Here is a 16,866-nt window from a genome sequence, read left to right as displayed (position 1 = left end):
GTAAACGGAAGGGGTTACAAGCTAAGGTTGGGTTCGACGTCACTAAGCATAGTGTAAACGGGCTTTAGGTCGGATTTACCACGATTTGTACTCTTTGTGTTGAGCGCAAAGCTGTTCCAACGCGCTTGACTGGTGCTTGTGTAAATAATGTGGCGTACATTTGGTATATTTCGCACAAGCGGTATCCGATGTAAGCAAAAATCATGATATTACATTTACTGGGTTGGCTACAAATATTTTACCGAGCCCTTTATAGAATCAGGCCAACGTTCTAGGTTTTCTGGTACTAGTAAAAATATTAGCCCTACTACTTTATTTATGTTATTTTGTGGAAAGGGAAGGCTATTGTGTATTTAAACCATAACGGAAACAATGCAAAAAATACAAAAATCCGTCCCTGGCCTTCAGTGAAACTACGTGACTTACCCGTTCCCTCATGGGATGTTTGCACTGAAAATTTTAAAAAAAAACGAAAGAAATATATTTACTTTTGCAGAACCACAAAATCAAAAAATCAATCAAAAAACATGTACAAAATGTACTCAAAAAGAGCAGCAGACGATCAGCGTCAGTGTAACGTTTTATTTTTGAAAAACAGAAATATTAATTTCGCCTATTTTGGCATCGTCAGTTTCCGTCTAAAAAGAAAAGAACGATAAAAACACATAAAAGCTAAAACGGTAAAATACTAAGCAAGTAACAGCCGCAAATTCAGACCAAAGCGATGAAAAACAATGGAGAAGGTCTGCAAATAACACCAAAGCTGACTGACTGCTAAAATGGGGGGTGGCAATAAAGGGGCCGGTAGCAAACGAAAAAACTAACACATGTAAGAAGGTGATGACGTCATTAAGTGATAAGGGGTCGTGCGTACAAGGTGTCAGAAAGCTGATTATTTTACCTGTGGCAAAATCATTGGTTGTATGTTTATGGTCGCCTTTAGGTCGTTCAACCATTTGTCCTCACAAATATCTAACCGGCTCATAGGCGGCTCTTCAACAAATATTACCGAAAACCAACTTGATATGTCCGGTTTGTTTGCTCTTGCTGTCTGTTACGTCCCCTGTTCGCCACGTTGATCTGTGTGCGTTCCATCTTGTGCTCAAACGGTTTTTCGTTTGCCCCACGTATTGTTCTTTGCATGTGGTGCAGGTGGCCACGTATATGCCATAATTTTTGCATGTCAGTTGTTGCCTTAGAGGAATAGAGTGGTTGGAAGGGGTGGTGACATAGGAAACGGAAGGAACCATAGCTTTGAACCCCTTTCTACAACCACACAATGCGCATTTGCCGCATGGTCGTGAATATCCACCAGCCTGTTGACTCGACATATCCAGTACGTGCTTTTTTGATAGTATTGCGCCCAGTGTTTTGGGACGTTTGAACGTAATGCAAGCCCCGGGTTTCAGCGCTTTTTCTTTGCCTGTCAGGTGAAGGATGCGTGGAAAATTTGTAGCCCAGACAACTCTTTTGTGTGGCTCCTGCGGCATAGTATTAGGTCCAAACCGTTGTTTCCAGGTGGAAGCTAGTGTGATTATGTCCGAAGTCATTTTCTTAGGAAAGCAAGAAAGTATACATTTTGGCTGCAACCTCTTAAGGCTGTGGATGAAGTCGGCATCATTTTCATTCAGGCGGCGCATGCGTACTGCTTCCGAAAAAACAATTGATTTGAATAGGCAAGGAGGATGGTGCGAAAATCCATTTAAAAAACGACGGGATACAGCCGTAGGTTTAACGTAATCTTTAGTTGTAAAACCTGTTGCGGTGGTGTCGGACGTAACATGGAGAACGTCGAGGAACTCCAATTCTTTTCCAGGTGCAGCTGTGCATATCTTTCGAAAGGTTAGGGACAGGCCAAAACTGGCAAAAGTTTTGCTATGTAATGGTTTTACAATTCTCATGCTTGTGGTTCTCAACCAGGCGAGGGGATTCCCCACTAGAGAGGAATTTTGTAATTTGTAGAGGGGGAATTTGTGTTACAATATCAATCTCTTACTGGTAGTTCGTGCTATGTGTTATTGCTGCAATTATCATGCATGAGCTAAAAATAATAATTCACACTGAATATGTAGTACAAAGAGGTACACACAGGAATATTAAAGGCTATAGACTAGTATAGAAGTTATAATCGAGAGAATTTCTGTTCTAAGAATTACATTGAAATGTTAATGTAAACGATATTTTAGCAAGCTGAATTTGAAGGGGGGAACTATAGATTTGAATAACGACCAAACTAAAATTGGGATAAAATTTTCCACAAATATGAGGATAAAGTAGGATAAAATTTTCCACAAAAATCACTTAGAACCATTTGTATAGCATTAAATCTACATTTTTGCATGCATGGGACAGTTGTTCTATAAATCTCTTGTTCCCCTATTGGTGTAAATATTAAATGCAGGATCCATGATGGAAATTCTTGACAAATGTGAAAATATACGAGCTTCTAATGTGAAAAAATCAAACATGAAATTATTTACACACATAAATGTGAATTTGTTTCACAAAAGCTTTGTTACGAACCAAAACTTTCACTGTTTTTGCAGCAAATTTGTAATTTTGTCCAACTTTGCTTTGTTGGATTTTAAATACCTTTCACCTTTTGCAATTCTTTCTTCTTTATCTTCCTCGGTTAAATCTCTCACTGATCTATAAACTTCGATTGCTTTTGTGTAATTTGCGTCTGCTTCTTCGAGTCGTGAAGTTTCCTCGCAAACAAAACCAAGATAGTTCAACAAGGTACCATAGATTCGATACTTCGAACATTCATTGCCAAATTTTGTTTCCATAAGTTCAAGTCCACGTTTTATTGTTGTTTCGCTCGATGTCCAATCCCTGATGTAATATTGACTCCAGGCAATACAACCCAAACAGCGAACCTCCCATTCGCATCGAATTTTTTGGTTAATTAGAAGATCGCTTATTTGCCGAGTCATGTCGTGCATCAGTGGAATCACGTGATTGCGCACAATTTTTTTGTTTTTTGACTTAAAAGTTGAATCAGATTTTTCCATCAGAAGTTCTATTGTATCTCGAATTTCAAATGCACGGACAGTTACACTTCTCGCTACAGTAAGGTGAGGATTTTTCTTCGCATAGAAATCTGCGGCAATGCGAAAAAACAAAATGGCTTTCAAATATTTGCCGTCATATCGAAGTTTTTTAGCTTTTCTGATTAAGTTATCCGCGGTGAGCCCTGGTAGTCCTTCGATTGATTTTAAAAGTTGTTTTTTAATCTTTTCTGCTTTTCCAGCGTTTCCAGATATTAATAACTCAAAATAACTGTGTATGCGTTGGTTGAAGTCGACATTTCCATCTGAGAAAAATGAGAGTGCTGTTTTAACTGCATTGCAGGTGTCAAGAAAATACTAATACAAATATTCTGTTTACAAGGTCAAGCACTTAAAAGTCAGTAGACGAGGTAATACTTTTTATACCGCGTCGCTTTGTGATTAGTTTACCTGTGGGTTGCTGTGGAGATGTGCTACTGAAACTGGCAATTAGTTTTAATGATGCGATGGAGCGTACCTCGTCATCGTGTTCGATTGGATCTAAACAAATATTAATTTTGATCAAATGTTTCGTTCAAAAATGTTGTTTAAAAACACTGATTTTTTAGCGTTGCCAGTTATATATTTTAAACGATAACTACTTTCCAACGTTTCAATACATCTTATACCAGGTTGCTGTTGTTGTGTTTTGAAGGTGGGAAATTCCTCTCGTGTCTTTACGAGCTTACGTGCGCCTTTTGTTGGCTTAGTGGATTGTTTCTCACCTGATGTGGAGGGCACTAAAAAAATTGTTGGTTCACAAGACAATAAGTTTGATAAAAGTCAATGCACTGTTAATTTTTCTTGTATAATGACAAAATGCATTCAGCTAAACTGTCCCGTTACCGAGTGAAATGGTTTTAGGTTTCGTTGGAAAAATGTTGACTTTCCACCAGCAGTGTACGATTTGCAGTTAAGCAACGCGTGGTGTTAAATGTTATTTCGCCAAACCAAGTACTTAGAATTTTCAGCTTAAGAGTAAAATTAGTTTCCTGATACTATTAAGTCTATTAGGCAAATCCGCTGCAAGTATTGAATTGATTGACAGAGACAAGGCGTTGTTATGCCTACTTACAACATACTTATGCTTTATTAATTTTGAACAATTTAAGAACCGTTGGACTTCCATTAAAGTATAGTTGATAACCGAAGCTTTGGGTTTGCAAGGTCAAACGCTTTAAAGTTAACAGACGAATTATTACTTTTCGCAACGTGCTGCTTTGTAATTGGTTTATCTGCAGGTTGCTGTGGTGATGTACTGTCGAAACGAGCGATAAACTGTTGTAGTGATGTGATGGAACGCTTCTTGGTGACGATTGGATCTAAACATAAATGACACTAAATTAATTACTTTACCCAAAAATCTGAAAATCTTAATGTAGCTTTAAGCTTTCCCGATAACTACGAATTCAAAGTTACAAATTTATCTTATAACAGGTTGCGGTCCAATAACAAACTTTCCGTGACACGATTATAACAATGATTTTAAATTTGCTTTAAAAAAATGCTTTGTAGCTCCAAAGCCTGTGATAGAACATAATATCGTAATTTATTTTCAACTTCTAATAAATAACATAAATTTGTGATTTAATTGGCAAAAAATAAACTTACCAGCAGGTTGCAGTGGTGATGTACTCCTGGAATGGTCAATTTCCTCTCGTGGGGGGCGTTTTTCGCCACCTTTACTGGTTGAATCTAAATAAAGATAATTTCGAAATTACTTTACTTTTAAAACACATGTACAAAACAACTACAAATTTTAACCTACTAATGTATTTCATATCCGAGTACCGTGTTTTACTGGTGGTGGGAGTTATCACTCTTATGTGGCATCTAATGGTTTACTTGATTGATTTATGGTGCCACCAATTGTGGAGGGCTTTCAAATACACATGCTATTTGGATGCACAAACAAAGCCTGCTTGGCTGGAATTTTTATCGGCATCCGAGCTTATTTACATGCTTTGGAAATGACAAATCAGTTTAAGTAACTGTGAGTTAAATCTGTGTAATTAAGTATAATGTTGCCTAGCATAAACATCTGAGTGCGGCGTTAATATATCGTTCTTAAAAGAATTTGTCTGTATAGACAACGTTACATTAAGTTACACAGAAACAAAATACCTTTAGGCAATGAAGTGACACTTTCACCTTGCTTACTGCTCACAGGGAAACTAGAGGTTGCTTGTAACAACTCTATTCGCAAATTGATCAAATGAAAAATCTGCTTTCCATTATTGGTGTAAACTTGGCGTTTAGTCGGGGCCGAGGAACTAATGGGGCTCAGGCTCTGGTTTAAAAGTGAGGGTTTCGGGGGCAAGGAAGGTTTGGTTTTTGTTTTTGGTTGGCTTTGATTATTAGATGTTTGATTGGATCTATGAAGATCTCCTGAAAAACATGAAAAACTCAGTCATCCGTGCAAGCAGCAACACAACTCATGCAGATGTGCCAGGTACCGTTCTGCACATAGGGTCAGTCGATGGTTTCGTTTTATCCCTAGCTGACTCTGAGGGTTTTAACGCGGGTTTTGTTGCCCGTCGCGTAGGCTGATTGCACTAGAATTATTTTCAGTTATCATAACCTAATTCTTAAAAATCTATTTTTAATTGCCACTACCCAAATGTTTCATCGTTACGAATTAAAATTGTTGAGGTGTTAGTTGCTGGCGTTGCCGCTAATACTGAACAAACCGCTAATACTGAACAAAAAAATTCCACTATTTAACATACTTGTAATTATACTGGTGTAGTGCAAGACAAAAATACTGGTTGTTTTTGAAAACTTGGTGCAGCTAACATTGACTTCTTATCAAACTTGCAGAGCACGGTTGCTGTTTTAACCTTATTTTCTAATTTACAACAACGATTTTAATTTTGTTTTACAATATACTTTACAGATCCGCAACGTGTGATGAGAGGTAATAATTCAGTCACAATTTCCAATATAAAGCGGACTAACTTATATTTGTCATTTAATTGTTTGAATGTTTGTTTTATTTCTTCCTCAGCGGGCGAGCAACGTCTGAATGCGTTATGATCTAAAAAAAGTCCGCTGTTGCTGTGTGGCTAGTTTACCTGTGGTTTGCTGTGGTGATTTGCTGTTGAAACGGGCGGTTAATTGTTGCAGTGATGCGGTAAAGCGTTTCTCCGCATCATGTGTAATGGGATCTGAACAAATTTTAATTTTGGCATAATAATTACAAAAACAGTCCGTCTTCTGCCTCAGTTTTCCTAAAACCATTTTAAGTTAGTTTAAGTTCGTAATGTTGTTGCAGTTTCTTAGGAAAAATAGTAAGTTTATTTTTGTGCTGTTTTAGCGGCAGAGTGGCGAAAGACCCTAAGGTCACCTTATCAGCCACCCTCGATTTCAATACAGATACGTTTAATAAATTTAACCTTTATTAGGACAACTGTATGTTCTTACAGTTCAATTGATCCTGTATACAAGTGCTGTAATCTATTTCTACTTAAAGTTAATCTATTTACAAGAAAACATTTTTTTTTGTTATTTTACCTTGAAATCTCTTGGTTCTGGGTGGCGATCTGTTCATAGTAACCGGTTAATTTTCGCTTACTTGCGGTTAATCAAATCTATTTGAGTTAAATTCGTCAAAGATTGAAATTAGCTTAGTGGTCCTGCTTAAACTCGATCTGGTATTTTTACTTGTTCTGGTCTTCAATTAAACATCCACGAAACCTCCTAAACCGGCCACGAATTTGAGGTTACAATGATGTCAAGTTAATCAAATAACTTTGCAACTAAAACGACTAAACTCGTAAGGTTTCTCTTTTACTTGTTTCGTTGTAGCCATCGTAACATCATTAAAGTTTTACACAAAATTCAGCCTGACAACCTGTTGCTGTGAAAACAGCTGATATCAGCGGGAATTAAACAAATATTAGCGCTCCTTCAAATTAACAACAGAAGCCTAATTTTCATTGAGCTGCTACAACTTTACGCTACACTGATCACACAAATCGGCTGGCGAGTCGAGTTCTTGTTGGGGTTACCTGATACGGTCACGTGAGAAGTGACGTCATCAGTTGATATTCAACGGCTGAGCAGCGAAAGTCACGCTCTTAGCACAGAGGGTTAGCTTAAACTTCAAGGTACGGTAAACACAATGACTAACTAGAAAGGCCCATTTTCTATATATTGCTAACTTGTATATTCTACTTCTTATTTAATCAGTATACCTCATACACCATTTGCTATACTCATATCCGATATAACTCATCTGTTACTTAAATTCATTAAGACTCTTATCTTTATTCGGCACTGACAATTTATGAAACCAGGTTCTAAGGAAACTAAAACGATCAAAACAAAACTATTCAATACCGAGAATGACTATAACTTATTTAGTTTATTTTTTCGTGAGAAATTATCATTACCACACAGAGGGTATTTGCTAACCTTGTGTCCCGTTGCCTATTGGTTTTGTTTGAAGTGTCAGTTGGCGCTTAACAAATATTGACTTTCCATCAAACTAATGTGCGTAAGATTCCAGATAATAACCGGTGCAAGTACAGTTAAGCGAAATCCTAGGCAACATGCAAAAACGCCTAATCTTTTACACAAGAAATGCCATCGCTAAGCCAAATGCACTTTTCCTGTTATAGGTAGCCTATTTAAAGAACAAAAGGAGGAATAAACAAAACAAATCACCAAATTTACAACAAAAAACGCATGTTATACTGGGTTTTGTATTGCAATATTACATCAGTAACTTACACATTTAGCTTTAACAAAATCAGGTTCAATATTTCATCTACAGCTTGGGGATATTGTACGACAACAAAACGTGAGGAAATGAGTGAACTCGGTAAACATTTTGTTTCTCTCGCTACGATTATCGTGTCTCGCATCCTACAGCGAACCGGACAGATTGCTTTCTTTCTTTTACTCTCGTCTTATGCTACGTATTCGTACGTTGTGTTCATCTATTTTCATGTATCTCGAACAAACACCTCGCTACAATGTTGTTAGCCCTATTACCGTCAGCACTTTCGTACGCTTTATTAGTTCGCATCGATTGCCTGTTATAAAGTAGGCTGTAAAAATGCTTGTTCTGTGCACTGTAAAATAGACATAAATTAAGCTAACCTAATGTTCAAACAATTAGCCTTTTTAGGATTTGTTAACAAACAAAAATTTACTCATACAACTGGCAACTGGGAAATCAATGGTTGTTGTTAGCAACACTTCCGGGGACGTGGGAACATTTGGTCAGAGAGTTTTTTCTGCTTGGGTGCCTAAATATTTACTTGGATATTTTTTAATAGAGTCGAAAGTTTTCTGTTTCGTGCCATGAATCGCTTTATCAATATTTAAAAGTATATTACTTGGTTTATTTAATGTAAAATGGCATTTAGTGTTTATTACAGAATCTTTCCCGTAAATAGTAGGCATCTTCTGTCGACGATCACGGATTAAATAGTGAATCATCTGTAAGAATAATTGATGAAGCAACAGCGCTTTCTAATCAAAATTAGTCAACAAATGTTATTTAACGATATATATTTCACCCGTAAGGGCATCGCAACCCCATATGGCGACTTGCTTTGCAATCAGACATTTAGCTGTTGTCCGCCAGATGTCAGCCCGGGAACACTTTAGTGGTTAATGTATTGTTTGCTGGAATGTTCCAATGTTGTTTGTCATGTGTTTCATTTCGCATGACACAGTGATCAGTACCTTTTGATTTGAGATGTACCGAACATTCGGTTTGCCGGATGTATTCTGCCGAATCGGCCATTTTTGCAAAGATTCAGTTTCGGCCGAATAATTCGTTGCGATTGGGCCGAAACCGAATCGCGAACTTACATTTAAATCGCTGAACGTGTCTTTTCTGCTCAGTAAGGTACCACGCAATCTTTCAAACTACACCATAACGAAAACTTTTCTAGTTTTTAACACATTTTCGTTTTTCCTAGTGTAGACAAAAAATCAGTAATTCTTTGCCAGGTTAGTAATCATGCTTGAGGCAATTTTACACCCAACAGAAGTAAAATGATGAAAAAATGCAACCATTTTGCACTAATTGCCTGGTAGATGAACTTATGTTTTCATGACAAACGCGTACTGACGACTGCGCGTGACGTCATAAATGATTAGCCGAATATTCGGTTTCGGACGAATCGAAATTTTAGCCGATTCGGTATATCACCACTTTTGGTCCACAGCGATAAAAACAAATTGAAACACTTGGAATCATTTAAGCCGAAATTGAGCGACAGATAGAAAGGGTTATGCAAAAACTTCAGGTTGGGTTTAATCATACCTGCTGTGATGTAAAAACATGTTTTGCGCTTCCTCATTATATGTGATCTGTGTGCCGTAAACATACTTACAAAACTTATATTCTCAAGCTGCTATATTCTATAAAGTAAAATATCTCCCCAAAACATTTTTCATCAATTTTTTGAAAAGTAAGTATAATTTTTACATTAGTACAAAAAATCGTCACTAATATAAAGCAATTTTGCACAAAAAAGCATAATATTAAACATAAAATTAATTTACGGTATCAATTTGTTTCGCAATAATTTTATCACAGACAAACACTTTAGTTGTTTTGTAGCAACGTTAATCACTTGTTCAACTTTGCTTTGGTTTCTTGCAAACCAACCTCACTTGTCGCAATATATTCTCCTCGCTGTTCCTCAGTTAAATCCTCCGCTGTTTTGTAAACTTCGATTGCTTTTGTGTAATATTCGATTGCTTCGTTTAATCGTAAAGTTTTCTCAAAAGCATCACCAAGATTGTTCAACAAAGAGCCGTAGATAGAATACTTTGAACTTTCATCCCCGAACTTTGTTTCCATAAATTCAAGTCCAAGTTTTATAGTTGTTTCCCTCGATGATAAATCCCCGATGTAATATTGACTCAGTTCAATGTTATGCAAACACCGAACCTCACAATAACATCGAATTTTTTCGTTTATTTGAAGGTCGCGGATTTGCTGAGTCATTTTACGCATCAGTGGGATCACGTGAACACGCACAATTTCTGTGTTTCTCGGCTTCGAAGATGAATCAGAAGTTTTCATCAAAAGTTTGATTGTTTCTCGAATTTCCAGCGCACACACAACTACACTTTTCGCTACAGTAAAGTCGGAAAATTTCTTCACATAGAAATCTGCGGCAATACTAAAAACCAAAATGGTTTCCAAATATTGGCCTTTATTTCTAAATTTCGTGGCTTTTTCTTCCAGATTTTCTGCAGTGGCTCCCGGTTGACCTGTGATTGACCATAAAAGTTGTTGTTTTGTCGTTTTTGCATCGTCGAGTTTTTTTGTTTTTAATAAATCAACATAATTTTGAATGCGTTGATTGAATTCGTCGGTTTGGTCTGCAGGGAAATAAAAAAAGATGTTTTTATTTTAGTTTCAAGAAATAAAAAACAAAAAAAAAAAACTGATCGTAATTTGACACCGGTTCATGTAAAGCCATTTTATAGTAATAAATGTGTTTTAGTGTTAAATACCAAAAAATTTTAAATTTAACTTTTAAATAACCCTGACATAATAACAAGGTTTTGACGACATAATGCTAAATATTTGGTTTTTTGCAGTGTGACATTTTGTCTCCAATTTAGTAAAAAAGTTTAAACAAAATTATTTTTTGTACGAAATCAGCTTGTCAGTTTTGTCTCCCACTAGAGCCAGAGCTATTGACATGTTTGTCACATTCTAAGATACAAACAGGAATTTTGTTGTTTTAAAAGCAGGCCTAGTATCAGGAATAATACGAATATATTATTTCCCAATGATAAAATTCTAACGTGGTGTAAGTTTAAAACAATTTATGGATCAAAATACCCTATAGTTACTTTGGAAAATAGTTGCATTTAGGCAAAATTAGTGGTTTAATTTTTGGATAATTTAAGATAAGATATAAACAGACGTAGGCTAAATCACACTTTTGGGCGTAACATCTCTTCTCCAATATGTTAACAATTTTGCTTTAACCCACTCATTGATATCACGTAGGCCCGTCTTTAATCAATAATTTTTAAGAACGCTCTGACAAAATTTCGAATTTCGTTGGAAACATTTTTGCTGTTTCACGCCCGCTGCACCTAAAAGTTCCACTGCTTCATGTTTTGTGACGAAAATAAATAAAAACAAATTTATGACGTCAAACTCATATTATAGGATTCACGAAGTTTATTACGACAATTTCGATTTAATTTTTGATTGACAGCAAAAAAGGTGCTGCAATCGGCATCATTAACAACGGTAAGGTTTAAACAAAGTTAAATTAGTGTTTGCAAGATCTAAAGTTTCTGTCGTGACTGATACGATCTAAAAAAATGGTAAATTGACAATTGACCGTTTACAAATTCGGAAACGCTTTTTTACTCGTTAAAACATAACCGTTAACAGGATAAGCTCCCATACCAAAACTGGTTGGCTGTTAAGTTCGGAAAAAAATACGGACAACAAAAAACGTTATATTTGCAGCTTTTGGATGCCAGTAGGCTACACAAGATCAAATCCACTTTACCTACAGGTTGCTTTGGTGATGTTTTGCCAAAACGGGGGAATATCTTTTGTAAGAATGTTGTCGAGCGTTTCTTGGAATTTTGTCTGATAGGATCTACAGAAAAATAGAATTTTAAACGATAAATATTTCTTTGACGACATATAGACAATATTTCTGTTGGTGATTGTACTTTTTTCTTTTGTTTTGAAAAGGTGCATTTGCAACTCTTAGCAACTGTTTGTTGGTTTACCTGCAGGTTGCTGTGGTGACGTGCTGCTGGAATGAGCGAATTCCTCACGTGGTGGCATTAGTCTTTTCTCGTCACCGTCTCTAAACGGATCTAAAAAACATAGATTAAGAATAAAATAGTATTTTAGAAAAATCATTCATCCAATGCAAACAAATCGTTAAAATTATGATGACCCTTGTGCGCCCCTTGTTGGTGCATCAGAACGTTCCTTATTGTCATCTGAAGTGGATGGAACTAAAAATCTCACATTCACCATTATGGTACGCAATAAAAAATGTGTACTTATGAAACCAGATTGAAGAAAAACATATTTTGCACGCCGTGGGGTAGACCTGGCACACACAAACTCTACAGTTGATTTTCCTTATTTGAGTCCATTGACTCGGTGTTTAGAACTAGATAAATATTAATTTTCCATTAAACTGGTTGTGGCTTGTTGCAAATAAATTTTCATTGACGGCTTTACAAACATCCATGTTCGGGCTATTGTAGAAACTATGACTTTGTTGTTGGTTTACCTGCAGGTTCCTGTGGTGATGTGCTGCTGGAATGAGCGATTTCCTCTCGTGGTGCAATGGGCATTTTCTCATCATCGTGTATGATAGGATCTAAAGATTATAAATTCGAACAAGATGATTTTCAAAAAAAATGTTTGCAAATACGTTTGTCACAGAGTAATCAAATGTAATAAATTCAATCAACATGTTTAATTATCTCTAAGTTCCCGAGTTAATGCATCTCATACCAGGTTCCTGTGGTTTGCTGGTGGTGGGAATTTCTTCTTGTTGAGAAAAACGGGATTGTGATTGCTTTGGTGCGCCCCCCGCTGGTTTGATAGAACGTTTCTTTGCGTCATCGGAAGTGGATGGCTCTAAAAACATGTTTTACAAATATACACTATTTAATTTATGTTGCAAGATTAGTTTGTGTTTTCCTTTCTGATTATGTTTTGTTTTTCCTAAATAATTCCCAACAACTGTCAAGTTATCATTTAAAAACTTTCCGTTAAAAGTTAAAACGTTCAGGTGAAACTGTGTCAGTTGCCAGTGATTCTTAACCTTTTCTGTTCTCGAAATGGTTGTGCTTTATACCAACCATTAACTAGCGCAATAAAACGTGTCATTATCAAAACAGATTAAAGGTTCTGGACCCACGAAAACATATTTTCTTTCTTTTGAGTCCATTGCCCCGTGGTTTAGAACTAGTAAAATTTATTTTTTATCAAACTGGTGCTGGATTGTTGCTTGTAAATGGTTATTTCTTCCTATTCTTTTTCACGTCTTATCATATACTTAGCTTTTGTAACGTCAAGTGCACGAAAATCAAAACACGGACCAATTTGTGCAAAGTGTGAATTTGTGATGGTTATACCTCCAGATTGCTGTGCTGATATGCTGTTGAAACGAGCAATTAACTTTTGTACTGGTGTAGTGGAGCTTTCCGCGGTACCGTGACTAGTGGGATCTAAATCAATTAAAAATTTACACAAAACGTTTGTTTGATATTGCTCTACACTCAAAACAGCTAAAAAGTGTCATAAATGTAACTGTTGACATTATCAGTTGAGCGAAATTCCATTCAATAGATCTTGTACCCTTCTGCTGTTTTCTGCTGGATGTAGAAGCTTTGCCTTGTTGGGAAGAAGATTGCACTTGCTCTAGTGCCCCCTCTGTCGGTCCCGATGGTTGTCTATCGGTGTCAACTGATGTGGAAGGAACTAAAAATAAGAAAGATTTTACTACCACAGTTAAAATTGCCACACAAGAAATGGCAACATCTTAACCAACAACATTATTAGGATAAAATAAGTTTCTACGAGACAAATTATCTCCAACCTGGGTAATGTATTCTGTTATGGGTGGGAGTTATCGTTTGTTAAAATAATTTTCTATTGTTCTATTACTATTTTACCATGAAAACTTCCGGACCAGGTTGAAAAATAGTGAAGAGGAACGCGTCGACCTTCGATGACTTGCGGTTGCTCGTCCAAATTCATTTGAGTCAAAGTCGTCAAAACTTGAGAAAGTAGCTTGGTGGTTTGTTGCTTATCCAAACGCGTTTTCAATTCTTTTTTTATTTCAGTCATTGTGGGACGTTTTGTGGGATCTTGATCCCAGCATCGCTTCATCAGTAGTTGGAGTTGCTCTGCGATTTCTTTGTCTTCACCGACCAAAGTTTGCATCCAATCCCGTATTTGTTGGCAGTTTGGTCTTTTTCCTCTCTTAATTTCCTCTAACAACTCTCTTCGCTCTTCTTCTGCCAGACGTGGATACGGGGCTTTACAAGCAAGAACCCAGTATAATATCATAGCAAATGCGTAAACGTCATGTTCCTTGTTAGGTTTTGTGAGAAGATCCTTTAGTTTTTCAGGAGCGGTGTAGTAGGGAGTGTATTGAGGCTTTTCTTTCTTGGTTCGTGCCAAAGGATTCCTAGTTGCCGAAATACTATAAGTTGCCAGTTCGGCGCTTCCAAAATCAGCCAATTTACAGCTTAGTGCTTTAGTGAGCAAAATATTTCCAGGTTTTAAGTCCTGATGAATTAAACGTTTATCGGGCAAATTATGACAGAAAGCCATTGCTGATGCTATTTCGTATAAAATACGAACGCGTACGGCAATGCCCAGTTCTTTGGATGTATCGATTAGTAGTGTTTCTAAATTTCCCCCCTTGCAGTATTCCATCACAATTCCCATTGCAAAAGACCATTGGACGTAGCCAAAAATTCGAACGACATTTTCATGATCTGCTTTCAGCAAGTGTTCCATTTCTTCTTTAATTCTGAAGAACATATTTTGAATAAAGTGCCTGTGGCGATTTTATTGTGTTGTGTAGGAATTCTTATAACTTACGTTTTTGTGGCTTGTGTCTTTTCCTGGGCTCCACCAGCCAACTTAAATACTTTGATGGCAACTTGTTGCTTTAACCCATTGTGGTATCCAAATATAACATCCCCGAAACCTCCTGAACCGGCCATGAAATCGTCAAGGTTACAAGTGATGTCACCACAGTCCAATTCCCTTAACTGCGCACAAGAGATTTACATGATAACAGGAAAATTTACAAACATTATCACTCACAGCAGACAAAGTTTGCACAAAGAGCACTTTATAAATACCTGGTTTAAAAAAAAATTCTACGAAACAGTTAAGGCTGCTTTGACTGAGTGACGTTGCGTATTAATGATTACATTATAAGTAAATGAAAAACTTAACAATACGCTGTTATTAACTGCTCTTTACGCCATCTATGGGCATGCAGTAAACTTTTATCTAATGTGATTTACGGTGTCAGTGGCTTTCTAATTGGATTTGGCTCGTTTGTTTTCATAGCTTTTTCAAATAAATCACTTGAATGCAAACCATATCGGACATATCAAGATAAATTCCCACGCTTTTAGCCAAATATTCACTGAGAAAGCAACAAATATCCTCAGCATTTACTTACCTCATTTGTTGATGTCATTCTTGTTTTGTTCAGGTAGGCAAATCTTAACTAAAGTTTTCACTACACAAATAAACACATATACGTTACTGGAATAAACCCTGGAGCGTTTATACAGACCAACAATCATGACACAATTACTGTACACAGAAACCATTTTATACATGACCTATTAAAGTCGTTATACCAAGCAGGGGTACCAAGCATTCCCACATCACGAGGCATAGGATGAAAAAAATCTGGCCTCCGCTGAGACTTGAACCCACGATCCTACACTGTAATTGTCCTAAGTTTCGAAGTCAATACCCACCCTCAGTCCTTATTAGGATAGGGATGAGCAATCGGGCGCAAAATGCACTTTTCAACAACAAAATTGTCCCCCGTTCACTTGAAGCTGGTAAGAACAGAAATAGCTTGCTTATTGTGTTTTGAACATATTAGTTTTCGGTTTTTTTTGCGCTCAGCCAAAGAAATATATATGAAGACAAGCCAGCAGTAGAAATGTAAGAGATTTGAATTGTAATTTGTACATAATTCTATTGAAAGCAACGCTTGGTCGAAACGACAAAAAGTGTACCTGGAGTAAAAAAGGGACAAACATGTTTTAAAACATTGACATTTATCACAATGTTACATGTCAGTTTTTTATGAAGGCCATTTTTTATCAGGCGAAGACGCCTGCAGACCAACATTTTTTGTTTTTAACCGTAGAATTTATAGAACACAAATATTCGGCTGCCCATATACGATTTGTTTCATCTTAAACGCATAAAGCTAAACTTCTACTCCAGGGTCTGCGCAAGCGTGGAATTGGCTAGGATCAGTGGTGAGATCACATAATTATGAGATCAGCGAACCGGTTAGAATTACTGGTTACCGTCAATGGACTTTTTGTAACAGAACCGGCTGAAAAAAACATGACTTTTTGATAGAACCGTCTGACAAAAAATGTGCATCCCTCCACTGGCTAGGATGCCCCATTTTGGAAGCAACACAGTGGAGAGAATGGTTTGGGCGTTTACCGAAGCTTCATGACCTGTGTCTTCCTCGTTGTTTTATGCCGGACGATTTTGGCGATGTGCAAAGTTGGGAGGTTAACGTCGAAAGCGTTAGTAACGCCTGGGCGATGGTTGCGCGGTCCGCAGTTTTTGGTGGAGTCTCAGGATCACCGACATGTAAGTCCGATTGTTTTACCCGACCTACCAGCTGAGTTCCCGTAAAAACGCAGGGTTCTTCATACATATGGTCGTAGAGAAGCAGTCCATTGTTGAGAGGATCATCCATCGGCACTCTTCGTTTCATCGTTTGAAAAAGAGTATCGCCTGGCTGCTTCGATATAAGAATTTTTTAATGTCGCGTGTTCGGCGTGACAAGGCTGTGGTGGAGAATCGTGGATTACCGTACCAAGAATTAAATGCTGCCGAACTGAAATTGAACAAATATGTGCAGCAAAAGTATGTTAGCTTTAAATTTGCTGCGTTGGAAAAAGGCCATTTTTCGCAAACATTTGTGAAACGTCACGTGTTCAAATTGAATCCAACTGTTTTTGACTCGTGCTTCGAGTTGGTGGTCGGGTTATATATTGTGTTACACCTCCGCGGTTAGTTTTACATGACTAACTTTTCCTACTGTTACAC

Source organism: Phallusia mammillata, chromosome 2, assembly GCF_965637545.1.
Source record: "Phallusia mammillata chromosome 2, kaPhaMamm4.hap1.1, whole genome shotgun sequence".
Classification (NCBI taxonomy): Eukaryota; Metazoa; Chordata; class Ascidiacea; order Phlebobranchia; family Ascidiidae; genus Phallusia; species Phallusia mammillata.
The sequence above is the reverse complement of the archived record's forward strand: the minus strand, read 5'-3'. Positions refer to the sequence as shown.